The following is a 21,574-nucleotide window of genomic DNA, read 5'->3' on the forward strand; positions in this document are numbered from 1 at the left end:
ATTTAGTACATCAAAATCATGGAGAACAAATAATGATGTTTACCTAGCAGGGGAGCGGGGGAATGGTACAGGCATAATAATAGGAAACTGGAATTTTAGTATTTTAGAGACAAATGCATCAAAACATTAACCAAGAAAAATCTTATTCTCCTTGCAATTGCACTTCATTTCTAATAGTTTGTAGTAACAACAGGAATCCCCGTAGGTTTTGTACAGAACATACCAGAACAGATGGAGTGAGAAGTCAAGTCCAATAATTAGAAGTGGAACAGATTATCTTGCGTTTTCCTTAAATAAATGTGTTACAATTGCCTGATCATAACATTTGGCAGAGCCCTGTCCCTCCCTGGATTTGCAGAACGTGTGACACACTCCGGTTCTCCTTCTCCTTTAGCCACCACTTCTGTTCTTGCATCTGAGAAAGAACTTGCACACCTGCAAAACATACTGCCTTTTATAGTAATTGTGTTACAATGCTCCACACATTTTTTTTGCAGTATTTATATTCCCAAATCAAGTGTAGTATCAAAGCATGTTTGTTAGCACTGGCTCCTTGTCAAGTCTAAGCAATTAAATAAATTAAGGAACATCTTTCACTATATTTAGAAGAAACATGCTGGCTGCAGTACAACAGCAATTTGCTATTATCTATAGGTAGAATGGAAATATTTATCTTTAGTTTCTTAAAAGAGCTAATTGTCTAGACTTCTAAAGCAACCAAGACAATTTGACTGGAAAGCAGAGCAGCATGTTATAGGTTAACACCATCAAGCTCAGTAAACTGAATTTTATTGCAATCCAACAGTGACAACTATTAATAAATGTAACGCTCCTCCTGCATTAAAGTCAGCTGGTGCTTTGCAGTCTATCCCAGTTTCTTTTTCTCAGAATCTCGTGGCTTGCTCAAGACTCTCCCTCTGGTACCCACAGCCCAAGTGAGCAGCTCTGCCCCATCTTCTGTTCTTATCTGCTTCTAGGAAACACTGCGTTGGAGTTGTTTTCACTTTGAAGTTTTCCAGGTATGACAAAAAACAGCCGTGTCTTTTTCAGTTCTCTATTCTTTTTCCAGCTGCACTAATGGAGATCTTTCTGAAATCCTTAGGATCTTTTCTCTGGATTTATTCAAACCAGGCCCCTCCCCTTGCCTTTTCCACTCTCCCAACACAAAGGCACAGTGACAGAGGGTATTTGTTTGCTTTTCTGCTGTCACCCTTAATTAAAAACATGACATCCCACATGACTACTGAACTCACAATCTTGTCCAGAGCATGGTGCAACTTCCATGCCAGTCCCTGTTTTTTGCCCCTCAGTGCATATTCTTAGATGCTGGGCATCAAGCCTTCAGGTGTGCCAAGATGAAGCGCTGCACTCCCTTTCCTCTCAGTTCAAGATTCTGATTTAACACAATGTTTCATTACAAACTGAAGCTTCCCTAATAAGGAAGAGGAGCAAAAAAGCCCAATTTACATGACTTTAAGAGTTTCATAATTTGAGGGATGGGGCTTGGTTGCAGTTAGCTTTTAAGAGAGTCTGTTGCCACTTCGACTCTCATACAACTGAAGTTTCTCAAAACCCAACTCTTATGCTGAATTCTGTCACTGCTGAGCTCATCACCTAACACTCATTAAGACTCAACACAGACTTTCTTTCAGGAGGTACCGAGTTGCTATCCACTAAAACCAAACAAGTCCATCACCAGGAATGCTGCTGGGTGACCGTTTAATTATTAGTCAGTCAAAACCATTATGCCTTAACTTTTACATTTGGGGGATTAATGTCTGCAGTTGGCTTCTTGGTCCTCATTCCATTTCAGTACTCCAACACACCAGCTCAGCAACACTGTGCACAAAGGTAATAGGGGGTCTAGACCCATATGCATCCTCACAAATGTGTCTAATCACTTAACCACATCAGACAATTTCCAACTCTCTTAGAAGTCATCATAGCTCAGAGAATTTCACACCTTGTTTGTTTTTCCCACATATTACACAATCACCTTTAGAAAATACAGTTATCCAAGTTGCTTCTTGCTCTCTTTTTGTAAGTTCTTCTATTGGTACTGCTCCCTAAATACTTGTCAGATAAAAGATTGCAACAACAGCTAATTTAGGTTGTTGAAAGTGGTCTATTGAAACTACCTCCAATGGAAACCAAGACCTCTACTGAATGAAATCTAGGTTTCCTTCCAATTAAAATTTTCAATTTTCAGAAATTTCAAAAAAGTTTGAACATCCAGTCCATCCCCTTTCTATCCAAAAGGTCACAATTTCAGTCACAATCTTACCCTTAGTTGCTATTATTTCCATAGCTAGGTACATGCTTTTAGAAGAAACGCTATCTTTACGTTTAGAAATAAGAAACAATGAGACAGAGAAGAAAGACAGATTTAAAAACCTTCATAACATTGTCCCTGCAGCCTACGTTCCACACTGAATTTAACTGTTCTGCCACAGCATAGGGCACGCAGCATACAGGCACCCATCCAAAAGAGGTCAAACATGTAAAGGCAGTGGGGAGATTTACCACACATGTAGTTTAAGGTAAGACCAAGTGATATAAACCTTCTTCTAAGATTGGTTTACTGAAGAAATTCCTAGATGGCTTAGAAGTAGTTTAAAGAAAAAAAAAAAAGTAGTCTTTCATAATTTCCTAGTTAATACTATGGAAGGGAAAAGCTCCTCCTTCTCAAACTTCTCTAATTCTTCCTACTGCCCCTAACTAAAGCAACAAGAATGTCTTCATAGTATTTCCTGGAAGATTTCAACTTTCTCCTAATCAGATGCCATACTACATCTCCTTCTTTTCAGAGCCCACACTCATAAAAGTCACGGCAAGGAACAAGTGAGAGCTCCATTTCTTGAGCTTTACAAGTTACCAGTGCACTTCGTACTGTACCCAGAAACACAAAAAACACAGAGACGTCATCCCACTCAAGAAAGTAGGAGCCAGATTCAGCACTTCCCTCACCTAAAAATAAAAATAAAGGTACTTTAACCTGGCTGTGAAAAGAGCACAAGAGTTGCGTTTCTGACCAAAGTTCTGTAGGCCATTTAGAAATGGAAGACAGATACTACAAGTTCACCAGTACCTTATTCAGAACCTGCAGAGGTTTTTGCTATAACCACACAACCATGTGGTTATAGCAAAGCAAAAGCATAATAAAACACAGACTATGAGACCATGTAGTCCCATAAAGGCTTCCCACTGTTAATCAGTGCCATGATGCTTACCTTAGTCCCTAGGGTTACAATCCACCTCCTCTGCAGCATTTAAACGTACACACAGCATAAGACTCTGAGATAAATAATCCTTTCATTTCAACACAGTGCTTTTGTGATATTGGGTGCTATGAGACAGTGGGCAGCCAGCAAGCCTGAACAAATCTGGGCTGTTGTAATTGTGTGCTTAGCTTTAATTACCTTTGAGAAGAGGGTTTGCAACTTGACTCCAGAGGGAGGGCAGCCTGCTATTGACATCACCAGATCAAATACAACCTAAAAGACTGATAAACTGTATTTCAGTGGCATTTTCCCTGCTATTATTCTTAGAAATAAACTTAGATGGGTTAATAGCTAGCTGGCTGCTACAGATCTGCATTTTAAATAACTTCTGGAAAAAAAATAAAAGAAATGGTGTCTGCTTGAATTTTTTTAAAAGCTCATAAAAGGGGACCTTGGAGCACAGAGTTACAGAAAATGTGGGGTCATGACATTCAAAAGATCAAAGTCCACAAATCCTGGCTCCCCTGAAATAAGGTGCACTGCTTTACTTATTCTCAGTGTCAGGATTGATGAATAAAAACTTGAAAATTTATATATTTTCAAGTTCTTATTCATCAATCCTAACTATAATACGTGCTATCTACCCTCTATTACACAGGGAGGAATGAAGGCAATAGATTTCAAATTAACAGATCTGGTAGCACAGATCTCCACACATGTGATCTTATTGAACATTAATTAAACACTGGTGTCTGACTAGAAATCTTATTCTGCTTTTGGGTACAGCAGTGCACCAGTCCTACCAGGACTAGACCATAAAGACTTTTGATGCTGTTACATTTTCAAAGACTGAATGACATGAACTTGGGCAACTCTATGCTCAGCTACATTCAGAAAGAGACCAAAAAAACCACCCCAGTATATAACAGAATGTTTCTGTTAAATTAAATTGAGATTAGACCAAAGAAGAAATTTTTTAAAACAAAATATTAAAACTGACTTTTAACAGGACTTCAGTCAGAATAAACATTTCAAAAAAAGTCACCTCTAATTTCCCAGGGACTAATTAATATCACTTTAATATGCCTTATTTCATAAATTAAATCTAATTAATCAAGCACTGCTTTACTGAAAATAAAGAGAAATAAACACGAGGGGAGAGTTGATGTAAAAAAAGTGTGAAAGCATTTTTCATGAAACATGCCACGCAGCCTGCATCTACTTTCCATGACCACACTGAGTAGAGGCTGGGCAGCCCCACTGCCCCTCCATTCCTGAGACTCCTCTTGAGCCAGCGCCGGGAGTCAGACCAGTTGGAAACAAACTGGCAAAAAACCAACAAAAGAGAAATATGCTTTCAACCAGACCAATGAGCTGGTCAAGCTGAACTCATGGTCCTGAAATGGAGAATAGCGAGACACAGGTGGCTGAAAAGAAAATTTAGTGAGTGCTGATGCTTCTTATTCTCATCCAGACTCACCTGAACTAGCCCTCATCTTTCCTGCAGTGTAGCAGACAAATTTCATGCCTGCCACACTATGTTTCTGGTTGTATCTCTCAGGACAGTATCCATCTTAGTTGATAACATGGCAGTTAACTCCCATTCAGCTTGTGATACACAGCAATCCTTTCCTGCATTCTCAGAATAGTGATTCCTGCTTATGCGCTGCATTGGTTATTACTCAGCTCCTGTTTTCCTACTGCTCTGGGACTTTGTCTTCTCTTCAGAAGTGGTAACAGCTCTGATATTTCCATCTGTGCAAGTATCCTTGCGTTGTGTTTGTCAGAACCAGTGTTTTGAAGATTCTAGTTCATCAAGACACTCTGACCTTTCTTACAGGTTTTTGTTATTTATGTTGGTGACTGTCACATTAACACAATTCATCTAATGAAAAATAACGCAAAAATGGCACCATGCAACGCAAACTTCTTGGCTTCCTCTGACACTCACAGAATAGGAATCCACCTTTCTCTTTGGTATTTTGTAAGTATTGTAAATGCACTTTTAGGAAGATTTCTTGAAGTTTGATGCTTACTTCAGTCTCATTTTATTTTCTAATTTTGTCCTACTCATTCATGTTACTCTTTCTTCATCATCCTTAGTAATTTAAACTACTTTCCATTTCCTACCTGTACATACAGTCTGTGCCCAAGTCCATACAGACTTTATAGTTTACTCAAATTATCCTTGTCACACTTCCTATCTTTCCTCTGCTATGGGATAGGTTGCAGTTGTGCTCTAATTAGGGTCTCTTTAAAAGAACTTCCAAACCCTTACAGTATGCTTGATAAAAGAAATATCCTGATAAGGGTATTTTAAAAATCCACTTAATCCCCTTCTCAAAATTACTTTCACTACTGGTTGTTTGGTGTACTACGATCTAGTAGCATTTTGCTGCAAAACTTAAAAATCAGGCAAGATGGCTATTCTGTTGTTATTTCTATTATGAAGCAACTTGGTATTTAGTATCCTAAATGTTAGTTTAAAGACAGATCTAAGCAGCATACAGGCTTCAGCCTGCCTCCTGGAACAGACAGATATATTTCACAGAATGACTTGCAGTCCAGGGAGAGGATCACAGCTTACTCACTCTACCTATTCACATATTCTGGGCTACACATTGAAACTTTCTCTCCATTTCTGTGCAAATGTCCTGAATCATAACATCTCCTCGCATAAATACTTGCTACAGTAGCATGCTAAATTTGGCAAGAGAAGTTTGCAAAAACAGGGATGAAAGGCTGGCTCATTCGTTAAGGTCAAGGCTTACACGTTCCTGCGGATACACCAGTCATGGTTTCACAGTTAAGCATGCATTTTAGAATGGGTTTAAAATATGCCATATATTTCTGCAATAGATACAGCCTTTCAGAGTGAAACAATACTCCAAAATATACTCACTGTTGTAAAACCTAAGGACTCTAACCAAAGTCCCTAATTCAAGAGCTGAAGTTCCTTAAGCAGGTGATTGAGTAGGCAGCTCTGAACTTGCATTTTGCAGCTGCAGTTCAGTCACCCACAGAAGGAGCCCCCATTTTAACATGGTCACCTACAACAGATAGCATAAGCTATCTCCCTCCACCTGCACTGGCAGTACCTACACCCTTGGAATTTGTGTTGTTTTTCCAGAATTTTCAAAATCATTCTCTGGAAGTATTTGATGTTAGAGTCTGGGTGAAACTTGTCCATAACTATAGTATATGCCCGCCAGCACAGGAGGAGGACAGGCAACTGAACTTACCATTAACTTGCTCTTATGCACTTTGATCGGGAAGATATATGATGACCTTAGCTGCTTCCAAAGTAAAGAATTCCGTACGTATTTAAAAAAGTGTAGCAAGAGTGGAGAATAAAACATGAAAGACAAAAGTCCATTTGCCAGTAGCAGAATGTTTACACTAAAGAGAAAAATATATAAAGTATTCTAAATCCATGCTTTAAAGATGTGATGTATTAGGGTTGAGGTTTATTAATTTAAGGTCCATTTCACCACATGTTTTGCAAAGACAGTTTTTATCTTACAACTTCCAGCCAACACAGAAATTCAGGTTTCTACAACACCTTTTACCCAGGAAATGAACTTCAAACATCTTCTATTAAACACTTCTGAAAGTTACACAAAAAAATGAGTGAAAAGTGAAATTTAATCCTCAGATGTCTTTTCTGTTACAGAAGAACAGAAATGTATGTCACATATTTTACATGCTTTATGGAATGCACATTTGAATAGAATACCATGAGTGATACCTCAATTTAAAAAAAAAAAAAAGATAGGTATGTCTTTAGGCAACACTGGAGCCAAAACAGAAAACAGCCATAAACATTTTCTTTTTCCCAGATTTAACAACATTGTTTGCAACAATGAACTCCAGAAGAGTCATCATTCTACATGAAAAAAAGAGAGGAAATACATCTCCAACACAAACTGAGTAGTCATCCAATGGCATGAGATCTCGCCTGCAGCACAGTATTTAATTCCTGGTATCCATGATGAAGGATGGGAAAAATGAATTAAGATGAGAATAAGAAGAAATCATAATAGATTCCAGTGTGGTAAGAATTAGAAAACTTTTAACTAGTTTTGAGATTGTAAACCTCTATGCCTACAAGAACAGAGGTTTGGACAAGATGAGCCTTGCCCAGTATTTCTATATGTGCATATTTAAACAAATTGGAAAAAATCTGTAAATCAATCTAAGACCACCTGATTTTCGTATGTTGGGCTAGGTATAGATTATAGATTGATAAATCAATCCATCAGGCAGGGGTGCAGAATTAAAATAAGACTTAGACAAAAACTACAGAAAATAAAAGTATCTGGACATTCTGTCTGAAAAGTTTTTTAAAGATGACCTTGGTCACGCAACGAGAAATATGAAAAAAGGTATAAATAGTGAAATCGTTTAATGTGTTTGCAAATACTATTTGAGTTGCAAGAGTGACAGATTGACCTGCCAGAGTAGCACAAAAAAGCCAAGTTCCTTCTTCTGCATAAAATCGTCATGCACGAAGCCTAATAACCTGGCCACAGTATGAGGGACAAAGCTCAAAGTATCAATGTATCCCTTACATGAAGCAAGGACTTATCAGTCCCTGTCTGATAAAGCTTATTGTGTTGAGCAGCAGTACCTTTTAACTTGGAAAGGATTTACAAATTGAAAAGAGACTGAGGCAAAGCAATATGAGAAGCAAGCTCTGGGAAGTCCAGAAAATACAAAAAGTTAAATATGGACACCCTAGGAACAATACACGACAGATGCAGAGGCAAGAGAGGGGACAGGGTATTTGAAGGGCTTCTGAAGTAAAGAATGCTGAAAGTTTTGAAGAACAGAGAGAACTGAAATAAACGGATATAACTGAGAAAAACAAGTCTGAACATCAGGGAAAGCTTCTTGACACCAAGATTATTCTGAGTGATATTTAATGTTCACGGTGGCAGCCTTTTTGAGCTGAACCAGACTGTGGAAATAATCTCCCAAGAGAATCTGGGAAACTCAGCCACACATGCAGTTGTATCAAGACTGAATAAAATGGTGTTATAGGTATAAGAGAAGCAATTCCACATTGACAAGGCGAGGATTAGATGACCCGCAATGGGTACCATGATTGCAGTCATTAAAGACAAATTGCAATAAGGTATTTATAGCCAGTGTCAAACTTTTATGAAGTACAAACATGGCCTTGCTTGATTTCGAGGAGGCTATGTCTTTCAGAAATAGTTTTATCACGAGTTTTGGTTAAGAGATCAATAAAACAAAATTTAACAGAAGCAAACAAAAGCACAAACATACTCTACAAGCTAACATCAATGATGTCACCATTCTACAGCACAGAAGTGGGTCCCTCCTCCACAAATAGGGTTGTCAAAAGCTTAACATCATAACATGGAAATATATAGAAATATCTCTGTATTTATTTGTATAGAGAAATAAAAAGCTTTAGCTTAATAAAAGACAAGAGCACTTATTTCTGTTTGAAATTTGCATTTTTATTTTCCTATGGTACTTGCATTTTTTTTTGCATTTGAAATGCAGAGAATATAAACACTAACAGAATCACTCTGACAGGAATTATGGACCTATTCCTGTGGACAAGTACGCAGAAAAACTTTTCACATGTACGCTTCTGTGAAATCTGGTTGTTGACAATTGAACATTTCAGTAGCTCTCAATACAGCAGCAGTTGCAAATTCTGGGAAAAGAAGGTTGCTAAGATTCCCTCTCACTCTGCAAGTGGAATTTTCCACTTTATATAAATACTATTTTTGTCAAAGCAACTTGTACAGAGTCATGCTACCACTGCACATGAAATGGAAAGTTCCACAGCTGTAATGAAACTGGGAACTTTTGTTCATGGAACACTTTTATTTTCGTATTAAGGACAAACATGCGTCATAGTCAAGAGCAGCATTGCTTATCTTTGCAATAAATACAAGATTTATAATTTTATTCCTAAATATAAGTTGTATCTGATTTTAAATGTTAATTTTCCATAATGCATTTCTAGCAAAGTTCATGATGAAACACTCCAAGCACAGCTGCTAGTTGCCACGTCCCTCACACCTACCATAACAACTTGCTTGCATACAAAGCACCATGATCTGAATCAGTGAAAAGCAGAAACAGCTTTCATTTAGGGATATTAGGATTTGTGCAAGTTGCAACAAAGCAAGATATCTATCAAAGAATTTATACTTACTTTTTCTAGAGTGACGGCAACTTTCAGCCATTATTACTAGACACATCAAAGCATTTTGATTAAAAGTTCATCACTGAACCACAGAAAGCAGGCCTAGACAATCTCAAGTCATTCAATCCATCTACACAAAATAAAACAAGAATTCTACCTTAAATCTACAGTGTCAATCTCCACAATATTTGAAAATCGCTTTACTATAGATAGCACTCAGAACAGAGGGGAAAAGAAGTAAAGATAAGTGAAAAGCTGGCAGGAGATGAAAAAAAAAAAAAAGAGACTGCTACTGGCTCCATGGAATTTTGTGCATTTTCTGTGCACATGTGTAGCTCAAAAAAAAAAAAATCACATCTTTGAAACAGATCTTAGTGAACTGTAAAGAGGTATTCACTACAAACTACAAAAATCCCTAATGTGTCTCACATTTAAAAGAAGGGTCGGCAAGATTATGTGATATTTGCAGAGTAAATAGCAAATAATGACAAGTGTTAAGATCTTGCTCATAGTCTGAAACTTTAATTACTTAAGAGAAAATATAGAGGAAAATAATCAGGCAGATTATAGTTGTTATGAAGACTAATTGAAGGAGTTATAACAACAACTTAGGCATTTCAAAGTTCATCCTTCAATAGTGACTAGATGTCAAAAGATCTGTTCTGTGTAATACCACTGAGAACAATAGAGACATATGGTCCATCTTTCCCTGAAGGTCTGAAATCCCACTGCTCAAAGTTTTGCTTACACTGGAAAAGTTACAGTTACAAAAGTATAAACAAATATTTGTCTTGCAAAAAAAAAAATTGTCATTGGTGATAAACCACAGCAAAAAAGAACCGTATGCAACTTTGTTTTCAGAAGAGCTTATAGGCCTGGACTTAGGGGCAATAATAGCTTTGCTTGTAGGTTGAGCAACTTAGGGAATCAGTGAGATTTAACACACACATCAGAAGGGAAATGCTCCCCAAAAGATTAAAGCAAAGGGAAGAGGACTGAAATGAGATATAAAATTTCACTGTAAGACAAGGTACAGAATCGAGCTTGATGGGATACTGACTTAAGTGGGCACTGCTCAGCTTGAGGCCGGCCTGGAGTTACCTGGTGGTCTTCAGTTCCTCCTATGACTGATGTACAGTCACATTTGGCACTATTACATACGTAACTGTCCTTCTCAGGAGAGCAAACAGGTACAGAGAACCCTCCACTACTTATGTTATAACCGCTCTGTGAAAAGGAGCCTGTCAGTCTCAAGTACTGCTGTTATCCTGTCTCTCATGAAAATAAAATGAATTTTATTAAGCGACCTGACAACTACTGTCCCACACTTCCATTGACCCATACCACTTAAACTCATCAAGCACATTTGCCCAAGTTTATTTCACTCTCATTTAGATTCCCACCATTCTCTTTTCTTTTACTGCTTTACAGGTAGTTTAATGTATCTGACAAATGAATGAGTAGGTGGCAACTCTTTTACCCTCATGTCTACCCTCCACATGTTAAAAGTAAAAATGACAAAAATCTTTACATTTGTGAATTCCCTTGCAATGCCTTTCAGGTGACAGTCAAGGATGTCCAGTTTTCTTAGTTGCTTGCCCTGACACCACACCAATGAGCCGATGGCAGAATTAGTAAGAATATGCAAGATGACTTACATCCTTCCCCATCTGATTGGTATCTCTCCTCAGCACCATGTGTGTACTGTTGGTAGCTCTCACAGCAAAGCACAAGCCCCTGCCTCAAGCTCCCATCCCCACCCCATCCAGAGTGCTTTGCTGTCCCAAGAGCCTGCTCCTGTAGACCATTCCACTTTCCACCATTGCAGCTTAACACAAAATAAGTTCAGACACTTATCTGGAAGAGATCCCTTGCAGAGAGTCTGCATCAGTTCTGACTACAAAGGCAACTTCCTGAAGTGGTGCATAATTTGAAGGGTACCTGTTCGTATAGGCTTTAAAAATACGTAAGAGAAAATAGCCAAGACAAAAAAACCCCATTAGTTCATTCAAAGTAATCCCAAACTTTTCATGAGAAAGTTATGGAGCTGTTAACACCAGGTAATAAAGAGCTTGTAACAGTGCTCTCCTTTGAAACCTGCAGTTCCAATGCTAATCACAGCAGTGACCACATCACTCCCTTAAGCACATCTGGTCTCAAACTGTACAGCAGAAGCAGCTGTAAGCAAACAAATGAATAATTGCTATAAGATCTCAGCTTAAGGTTTAAGTTGTCACACAACAGTCAAGGCCTATGTAAGGTCAGAGTTTCAGTTCAGTTAAGAGTTTTTTAAAAGTCTAATAACTAGCAGCTTCAAAAATGTGTTATTTTGAATTACATGTATGCTTTGGGTTTACCTATGGACTTTCAAAACCAAAAGGCTGCTCAGAAAGCTTTTGTATCTGAGACAAATTAAAACAAATACAGAAATCGAGCTTTCACCAAGAGTTGGACATGTTTCTTAGTGTAAACAGGCTAACTTATTTGAATAAAACAAATTCAAGAAAATGCACTAATGTTGTCTTCACTTAGGAGTGACACAAACAGGTGTAACTGGAGTCATGAGTAACCGAGGACCACATGAGTATCTGTCCAGTTCTCTGAAGTCTAAAACAGACATCAGATGGTATCTCGTGCTGTTGTCAGTGAATGAAGCTGTTCTGTTTGCTGCATTAAAAGAGGGTTTGTGTGATGCTGTCAAGTCAGACCAAAGAACAACTGGTTGCAATCTCCATCCTCCATCTTTCTCATAGAGTAGAAAAGTCTTCTTTGATAATAGACGGTTCAAACAATCAGGAACCCTGGATTCAAGAAATGAGGTGACACCTTTACAAAATACAGAGCACTAACATGATACATTGACTGAGGAAAGTAGCACTCAAGTACAGCTAATTTAAGCTTCCAAAAGATGTCTTGGTACACACTGCACTGACAGCATGCATACATACATATTAAGAGGCAAAATTCTCACAGTACATCCAGCACCAAGAGTTCAAAGAGATTTGTTAAATATCGGACACATTATTTAAAATAATATAGTTTTATTTTCATTAACTCATCTGTCGCTACTTTTGTTTAAAAATAGATTTCCTAATTTAGTATATCTCAACTACATAAAAACTACTTTAATTCCTATTCACCCCACTTTAACATTAAGCATCCTTTTTTGAAATTGTTCTCCTCTCATAGCTGGTTTCCAGCACTAGTCTCAGCAGTGTTCAGTCTGATTTTCTCAAGGCTTTTTCCCCATGAATGATTTTCAATTTTACATGTCAGTAAGATATCCAAGCCCCCAGCACCATGGGGTTAAGATCAAAAACTGATGATAATTCCTCCCAAACCCCTTTTATTATTATTTGTAACAAAAGCATTGCCTTTTTTAACATGCTTCATTTCTCAGATCAACACTAAAGCTAGATGAGAACTTTAACTTTTATCCCCTTTAAGAACCGACCCTACTTTTCCAAAGTAGCAATTGTTCTCTGTTCCATCAAGAAATTGAGAAGAAAGACTGAGCTCCTCTCCAGGCGGCATGTATTGTACATACAAGGAGCTCTTCATTTTTCATACAAGTCATTCCATTAGAGAAGGTAAACCACAGTTTACTGATAAATTTTAAAACACTACCTCATGTATAATTTATAAAAACTGTTACTTGCATAAACTTTACTTTTCCTGGTATGTTTTCTGCTTTAAAATGTCACATGCAATACTTCAGCCATAGGTGCAGTATCTATTACAGGCTGTAAGTGACCCTACACTGGCATCCATTTTGTTGCTATCAACATTCACTTGAGCGTTACAGATTTTTTGGCTGACAACATCACCTACTGCTTTGTTGTTACGCTTAAAGTTGCCATGGAGACAAAAGAACAGCTGAACAGCAATTTTAATGCTTGAGAAATGCTTATTCTTTAGTAATAGGATGCTACTTGCCAGTATGGAGTCTCAGGATTTAATGAAAGTTGTTATAAATAGTAACTTTTGAATCAAAGGCTCACTCAAAAAAAAAAAAAAAAAAAAGACAAAGACAAAAAAAAGACTTTATTTTTTTTTTTTGTGTGTTACCTCCTGCTCACCCTAGTTCTACTGGTAACGAACAGAAGCAGAGGAGACTGTCTCCCTGCTGTGGCACAAGAGATCAGCTCAGCAGAAGTTGCCTCCAGCCCCATATTCTGAAGGATACAACAGCCGATGCACCAAGATGCTTACCTTATTTTCCCTCCATATGCCTCTAGGTTCAAATAACCTCAAAATGGGAAGGAATAAGGAAGTTCCATGCTTCATCTTCCTCATCAACTCAGGTAAAGTGCTGCTCCATCCACAAAAATACAACACGAACTAGGAAAAAAAAAAAATCAAGGATCTTCTCCTTGAATTTTTTCCTCTAGCCATACAGATCTGCTTTTTTTCTAGCACAACCCTTCCTACACAGAGTATGTGTAGAAGCTCAGACTAACAGCTGAATCCCACTGCTCTCTGCTCATAATCCATTAACTCACATTACAGTATAACTTGCCACTGATGGGAATTGAGGGCGCTCAGCCCTGGCATACTTGGCACCTTTCAGATTCCCGTCCTAGATGTTTAATTCCTTCCATCTCACCGCAGCTCCTGCTCCTGAGTGGGCAGAACACATGGGATCAAAATGAGTATCACCTAAAGACTTTTCTATCTTAAATCCTGTTGTTGGTGAGTCAGAGAATTTCTAATAATTGCAAATAGCAGATTATCCCCGCTTTGGTACAGTGGATCAGAGACAAAAATGCAATAAGGCAGAATCTTGTCCTGCAAAGCTAACCAGTAGGCAAAGTAAGCAGCTGTCAGGGACAGCTGAAGGAATATTTTCCTACACAAGAGCCTTCCCTCACCCTCCACTTGACTCTACTGTCCTTCTCCTACCACCTCAATGGCAGCAAGAACACAAACCCTATTCCCAGGAGTTGCTGCCTGATCGTCCCCAGCAGTAGGAGCAGCTTTAGTCCCGCAATTTCCTGCTCCATGAGCAGACCCTGACTTGCCTGTTCCCATGAGGTGCAGGGTAATACAGTCAGGGGGAAATACTCCAGCAACACAAAAATGTGGTAGGCGATAAAGACGACTGAGGTAAAGATGATTCTTTCTCCTCCTTACCAGATCTCTCTGCTGAAAGACTCCTGCATGCCCTCTTCCAGTCACTGAATTCTCTTCCCTCCCTGTCTTTGCTGCCCACAACCCTGACATCCCACTTGCAGCTCCTTTTACCTCTACAAAAGCATCTTGCGAACCTACACATTTCAAGAACCCAGCCTCTGTGCCAAAATGCACTTTGTGACACTTCAAAAAGAACACTTCACACTGAGGATTATGATCTTTTACTCACGTTGGACAAAATCTGCTTTTGCTAAGAAGCCTTGAATTGACTTTGGAGCTCACAGAAGCAAAAATATTAAATGTTAATATATGAAAGAACAGGCAGGCTGTGACAGTGGAGGTCTGTTCCTCTAGCTTGGAAGTTTCCAGCTGAGTGAGAACATTCTATTGATAAGCTGAAATTAAACACACAGATTGATCCTGGTTTTACAAATTCTCTGATCTATAGCAAAGGTGCCTAAAGTGGAAATAAAATTCTGAAAGAACACTAATTTTTTGTTCTTTTGAGCAAATATTTTTCTATTATTTGAGGGAAAAGAGGAGAGACAATTATGAAAAGTTTTTATTAGTTATTTATTTCAGCATCTCAGACAGCACTCATCTGCAATCCTAAGGTCTAAGCGACATGATGCAAATGATCACAACAACAAAGAGAAGGAGTGAAAAGGTAAGAGCAACTTCATCAAAAAGAGGGCAAGACAGTATTTAAAATAAGCTCATTGCCCACTCTCAGGAGTTGCATTATTCCAAGCTCAGTTTTGTCTCAGCAGGTCCTGCTCTAGACTTGTCCAATCACAGAGAGATTTCACAGTTTAAGCAAGTCAACTGGGCAGATGGCCAGCAAGACAGGAACTCATTCCAAAAAGAGACAGTGCTCTCCTCTTACCACATCTTATTTAGAGGCATCAACAGCCTGTGACAGGGATGCCCGGCAACAGCACACAACCCCCACTTTGGAAGAGTGTCCGTCAGGGCCAGCGGAGAGCTAGGACTTGGGCATCACCCCACCAACACTGCAGCAGCTGCCAGTTTCTGACAAGTCTGAGCCAACACGTTGGTCTCCAGCTACAGACAGAAAAATGCAGTTTGGCACATCACTTCTGGCAGGTTGCCAAGCCCAATTCCACATTTCTCTAAAAGTGAGGGATGAAGGGAGAAGATAAATCTGCTAACAAAATGAAGTTTCTGATCCTTGTGCCCTCACAGTCAAGCCTGAATGGAAGGGAAAGAAGTCCACGTACCATGAAACTAGGTAAAACTCAAAGGGAAAAGGAAAACAGCTGAATGGCAGACTCAGCTGTCCCAATGTCATTTTTGTCAGATATGTTTGGAATTGCTCCCACCATGGGAGAGAAAAATCTTCTCTGAAACACAATTTAAAGAAATATGTGATGGAGCAGGAAATAAAAGGCTTCAATTTAAAAGGTTATATGGAAAGACCATTTTATAGGGGTAAGACTTTTGGAAAAGATTGGTCAATGAAAAAATTCCAGATGGAACTCAAATAAAGCAAGAAACTGATAACTTCCAGCTCAAGTTGTATTTGAAGATTAACATATATTCAGAAATTATGAGGAATATGAAAGTGTGTGCATTAAAAGCTTAATAGCTATTCACACAAATTCCTTGCGAGAGACACTGTACTAGCATCTATGTGAAGTCTGGCTTAATTTATTTAAGGGCACCTGATAAAAACCCACACATGTAACTTCCTCAAAGTATTAGTCTTTCTTTCACATGACAACTAGATTAAAAAAAGAAAATTAATGCCTCAATATCTTAAATATTAAGATATCTTAATGTATTAATAATATCTTAAATAAAGAAGGACAATATCTGGATAAACTGGGGGGTGAAGGAGTAGGGTACTCAGACTACTCAAGCGCAAAGGACGAAATGCATTTAAGAGTAAATAGAGGTCAAACATATAGTTTTAGAAGGGATCCAATCAAATTATGAAAACGAAGAATAATGCAGAAACTGGCAAACACATGCATAGATGATCTAGCAACTTCTAGCAATAAACATAAAAAGCACAGACTTAACTGTTATCTTGCTATTAGCTTCCTTGCTGCACCTTAGTCAGTGAGATGAGGGATTCCTCGGTGTGAAGGCGCAGATGCAGGAAGCATTTCCCCTGAGAAGTTTGTCAGAGAGAAGCTGCATTGCTGCTCAGAGCAAGGAGCTCTGGGTAGAACACAGCAAAGCTGTTACAGCTACTATGCAATGTCCTTGTAACAGCTTAAGAAACCTTGCTGCCCTTCCAGTAAGTACATCATTTATCCTTTTGTTTCTTGTGGTGTGAACAATCATTCCAGATGCAATTTAATACGAGTTTGAGTATTTTCTCAGAGGTCAGTATCAGGTACTTCATTATTTATATTCATGTTTCGTTAGGAAATTAATACTTAGGGTATCAGGGTTTTAAAATTCTGATGAAAGGTCTTAAAATTCCCCCTGGATTTGTATTTGTAATTGACAGTGTTACATAATTTTTAAGTACTGAATGACTCACAATAGGATATAAAATACTGACTTTGTAGAAACTGTTATGCTTCTTAAAATTTCTTACACTTTCCTTGCTTTAAGGGTCTAGGATTTCAAGCCCTGATATTTGCATTTACAAGAAGCAATTCCTCTCTTTCAAGCAGAAGTCTTCCCTTTGTTTAATTTTTAAAAGCAAAGACAGTGCTAAGATCATAATTTTTGTTAGACTTGCATAACTACATCTTAAAGTACTTCTCAAACAGCTGTAACAGAAGATTTCCCAAATCTTACAACTAGCCCTCCAACTGTGGGCAAAATAAATCCCTAAGTTTACGGACACAGCATGTTAAATGTATCTAGATGAATCATTCCTATTTAGACCAAGTATTAGAAAGTTTTACCATGTTCTGTGGTTCGTTTCCTCTGTAATCAGCTCACCCTCCCAGTCCACAAAAGCTGCTCATTTCTTTTAACTCAAAGAGCTACTCAGATCCCAGTAATGTATCTCTGAAATGTTAAAGACTATTACTAGCTTCTTAAGTATCACTACAGTATAGTAAGTCTTTAGTTTTAATTTAATTGCATTCCTGAAGAGGAAGAAAACAGGTTTAGTTGTTTTTGTTTGCTTATTTGTTTTACTATTATTAAGCTGTAATAGGATCCCTTCCCTTTCATTATCTGATTCTATTTCTCAATGGCCAAACTTGAACAGGGACTCAAAAAGTAAAATGAAACTGTTCTTAATGTCCCAAGAGCAGAGAGCTAAAACAGTAAACTGATACCATTTACAGCTGCTAGAAGTGAGCATTTGGCTTAAAGACCCTTCATGTAATCTAATGAATGTTTCAAAGCACCGCATACACACAGAGCATGCCACTAAAAGTAACTCCAAGGTTGCTGCACACAGAGAAACAGCAATAACCAAATAGTAGAATACTGAGTATCACCTTTATGAATGTGGTGACCAGGACAGGAACCACAGACTAACTCCACTACAGGGAAAGCACTGTTCAAAAGGTATCTTATCTAGCTGACTAGATATTGACAATTTTGAAATAAATATTGTAATGAGGTTATTAAGACCCTTAAATGCAACCATAGAACACCATTCTTACTGCTATTACTTGACTAATTTAAAAGGAAATTAGTATCTGTACCCTCACTGCACCACAAATGTTTGAGGCATAAATACTGTAAGCAAAGAATGTCCCTTAGTTTGATACACTGGGGCATAATTAGAAATGATGGGATGGAGTAAATGAATGGTATTCCCAAGGCTTAATATTGGAAAAACCAATATCCAAAACAACCTATGCAATAAAGCAAAAGGAGACCATCCCACGGGAAAGGCAGGAAAGCTAATAGTTTAGGACTTCTAAAGAAATATCAGAAAATAATGAAATTAGTGACTGCAGCCTATTTTCACATGTTTCAGTATCAGTTTCACTTATGTTTCATTTGTATTTTTAATATTAAAACTTATAAAATTTATTTTAAATGTGATAATTACCATAATTTTAAAATTTAAAGAGCACAGAGCCACTGAGTAATCATGCAGTCTCTAACATTGCTGATCTTAAAGTATAGCCTTTACTATTGAGTATGCTTAGTGAAATGCTGACTGATTCTGTTCTATAGCTGGAGTTCTACTTAATCAGAAACTGCACGTCACTCCCCATGGGCTCCTTTGCACTAAAGATGCAGAACCAAAATAAAAATGCCCTCCCTCTCCCCCCCCAAGATTTTACTTATCTTTCATTTAAATTGGACAAAGACCAGATTTTGCGGACTGCTAAGCCTATTTCTATTCTCACATATGCTCTTGTTCATTAGATTAATTCCACTAGCCTCAGAGGATTCAGATGGGTGAAAAATAAAGACTAAGCAAGTCAGACACAAGACAGTTGGAGCTGAAGCATATGTCCATGACAGACTGACCTGCAGTACATCAGGCAACTGACAGGCAGTGGAGATGCTGATCAGTCTTTTGTTTTAAAGCATGTCAGAAATACAATATACCACTTCAGAGGACAACTCCTCAATCCACTGCAGTGAGCAGCAAAACTTCCAGCAAAACCAGAATTACAAGCTAACAATTTAAGGGTAAGAGAACAACATTCACAGTGAATCTTGCAAAACTTGGTCACTCAGCTTTACAGCTTGGCACGTACCATAAGCTATAAGAACACCGGGAAAGAGAGATGGACACCCTACTCCTTTACCTCCAAGTATATCTTTCACTGGCTGAACAGCTACCCTTTCAGTGCCATCAAAATCACAAGCACTGAAATTACTTTTTCAGTTAAACAATAGGATTGAATCTATCCTTATTCCTCAATCTTTTCAAAAGCTTTAAACACTTCGAATAAACTCTTTTTATGTCTATAGTGCCCTTAGTTTCCTACAGTTCTAAGCAAGCCTGGAGTAAAGTCTCTCTTCCCACTATTAGTGATATCCCTAATGTGACTGTATCCTCTATGGGGTTGTTTTTTTCCCAGAAACCCCATTGCTTCTGTAATTCTCTGCCACAGTGCTCTCCCAAGCTGTTCTGACATCTCTTCCTCCCTTCAGTTTCAGACAGCACATTAAAAATAAAAAAGTTGCAAATACTTCGCTCATACAATTTTCCTTCTCAGCCTCAGCCATTGTCTCACACTTACCCATAAGCTTAAGTTTTACAGTGTGCATCTGCAAAATGGCCTCTCTTCCCAGGCACCTTAACTAACAAATCTTCTATTTACAGAGAAGCACTTTACTAAGTTATCTGTAGTCCTAGAGATTTGGGACTCTCTGAGAGAAAAGACAGGCTTTTGCATTAAACTAAATGAAGCTTCTTGGTTTTGCAAGAACATGGAAAGGGGAGAGAGCAGGGATTTAGGAAGAGCTTCAGCTATGGACATTACCTTTCAGGACAGAATTCATTAACTCCTATGATTTTTTTTGTACTTACCAAAAATCTGAATAGCTATGCAATACAGTATCACAGAATCATCTAGGTTGGAAAAGACCTTGAAGATCATCTAGTCCAACCATTAATCTAACACTGACCATTCTCAACTACACCATATCCCTCAGCGCTATGTCAACCCGACTCTTAAACACCTCCAGGGATGGGGACTCCACCACTGCCCTGGGCAGCCCATTCCAACGCCTAACAACCCGTTCTGTAAACAAATGCTTCCTAATATCTAGTCTAAACTTTCCCTGGTGCAACTTGAGGCCATTAGCTCCTGTCCTATCGCTTGTTCCTTGGTTAAAGAGACTCATCCCCAGCTCTCTGCAACCTCCTTTCAGGTAGTTGTAGAGGGCAATGAGGTCTCCCCTCAGCCTCCTCTTCTCCAGACTAAACAACCCCAGTTCCCTCAGCCACTCCTCGTATGACATGTGCTCCAGACCCTCCACCAGCTTTGTTGCCCTTCTCTGGACACGCTCGAGTAATTCAATGTCCTTTTTGTAGTGAGGGGCCCAAAACTGAACACAGTAATCAAGGTGCGGCCTCACCAGTGCTGAGTACAGGGGTAAGATCACTTCCCTGTCCCTGATGGCCACGCTATTTCTGATACAGGCCAGGATGCCATTGGCCTTCTTGGCCACCTGGTCACACTGTTGGCTCATGTTCAGCTGTCTGTCAATCAGTACACATTGGAATGTTCAAATCAAGATCTTCAAACTATTGCTATTTCTTTAGGGCTTGCAGCCTTCTTTTTATAAGTAAGTTTTAAAAGGTCGTAAGTGCATGACCTATAGACAGATTAGTATTCAGTCCTCAAAAGGGACAAAAGAATTCTGCTTTCTAGTTAGCCATGATTTTTCTACGATTTACTCAGACATGCAGTACTTTGATTATCTGTCAGAGATAACCTCACCCACCCACAAGGCACGGTTGCTTTCTTGTTCTGCTGTGCTACTATCTGACACTTCAGGAAGTTGGCAGTAGCTTTTCAAAGAACTTTTCAGAACTATTTTTAGACCTATTATTGACATTTCTACCTAAATTTCAACTGTACCCCTAGGACATGGTGACAGACATTATTATATGGTATCTCAAGTCACTAAAGAGCAGTTGGTAATATCAACAACTGATTAATTTTCACACAGCATACAAAGCACATGAATCAACCTAAGAATAGCCCTGGCAGCTATTGCCAAACACAATCTCTAATCTACATAATCCTCTTAAATTCAAACTTAAAAAAAGAGAGAATAAAACTTGTTTTTAGTAGCATGGAACCTCCAAAATATTTTCAAACTCTTTAAAGGTGGAATTCTGGGAAAAACAACACTGAAGATGCTTTAGCTACTTTTCCCGGATTAAGAATTAGCTGCCTTTTCAAAATTCTTCTGATTTGCTATCTACCCTTAAGACATGGGCTACCAAAAAAAGATTTTAAAAAACTAATCAAAGAATGTAGAACAACACTATATATTTTCACATCTTTAAAGTAATCATTGGGTATTGCTTTTTAAATATATTACACTTTCTAATGAAAAAGCTGGCCTATGGCAGACTCATTAGCCTCTTGCCATACCTATTTCATTCTGT

At 38.4% G+C, this 21,574-nt stretch overlaps 1 protein-coding gene across 6 annotated transcripts in view; it reads right to left on the bottom strand.

The window, feature by feature from the left end:
- The window catches only part of ZNF385B (zinc finger protein 385B), a 172,804-nt gene that overhangs the window by 66,390 nt on the left and 84,840 nt on the right, over positions 1–21,574 (bottom strand). Inside the window, exon 2 of one of the 6 annotated variants that reach the window (XM_074829266.1) lies at positions 13,624–13,752. The exons of the other annotated variants lie outside the window; for them this stretch is intronic. The gene's annotated coding sequence lies outside the window, so the exon portion shown is untranslated. The remainder of the gene's footprint in view (positions 1–13,623; positions 13,753–21,574) is intronic. 6 annotated transcript variants of the gene reach the window in all.

The sequence above is a fragment of the Strix aluco genome, chromosome 6 (genome assembly GCF_031877795.1).
Source record: "Strix aluco isolate bStrAlu1 chromosome 6, bStrAlu1.hap1, whole genome shotgun sequence".
Lineage (NCBI taxonomy): Eukaryota > Metazoa > Chordata > Aves > Strigiformes > Strigidae > Strix > Strix aluco.